This window comes from Nicotiana attenuata, unplaced genomic scaffold, assembly GCF_001879085.1.
Source record: "Nicotiana attenuata strain UT unplaced genomic scaffold, NIATTr2, whole genome shotgun sequence".
Lineage (NCBI taxonomy): Eukaryota > Viridiplantae > Streptophyta > Magnoliopsida > Solanales > Solanaceae > Nicotiana > Nicotiana attenuata.
The window spans coordinates 1-682 of NW_017689882.1; positions in this window are offsets into that span (position 1 = coordinate 1).

Sequence of the window (682 nt, forward strand, 5' to 3'; positions counted from 1 at the left end):
GGTTTACCACAGAACTTGTGGGGGGAAGCTATACTTACAGCTAACCGAATAATCAACCGTGTACCTCATAGTAAAACACGGTCCATTCCTTATGAAAAATGGAAAGGAAGGAAGCCCAGCTTGAAATACTTCAAAGTGTGGGGGTGTTTAGCTAAGGTACAAGTTCCTAAACCTAAAAGGGTTAAGATAGGTCCAAAAACGGTTGATTGTGTATTTATTGGATATGTAACCAATAGCAAGGCATATCGTTTTCTGGTTCATAAATCAGAAAATCCTGAGATTCATGTTAATACGATAATAGAATCAGATAATGCTGAATTCTTTGAAACTATTTATCCGTATAAAAAGGAAAGTGAAGTGACCTACCAAAAGTCAAAACGACCTCGGGAGAAAATAACAGATGGTATGCCTAATGAGGAAAATCCGAGAAGAAGTAAACGTCAACGGACATCTACTTCATTCGGTCCAGATTTTCTGACTTTCCTGCTAGAAAATGAGCCTCGTACCTTCAAGGAAGCAATGTCTTCCACAGAAGCACAATATTGGAAAGAAGCTGTCAATAGTGAAATAGAATCCATATTGAGCAACCATACCTGGGAATTGGTTGATCTTCCTCCAAGTAACAAACATTGGGTTCTAAATGGATTTTCAAGAAGAAAATGAAAGACGATGGTACTATTGA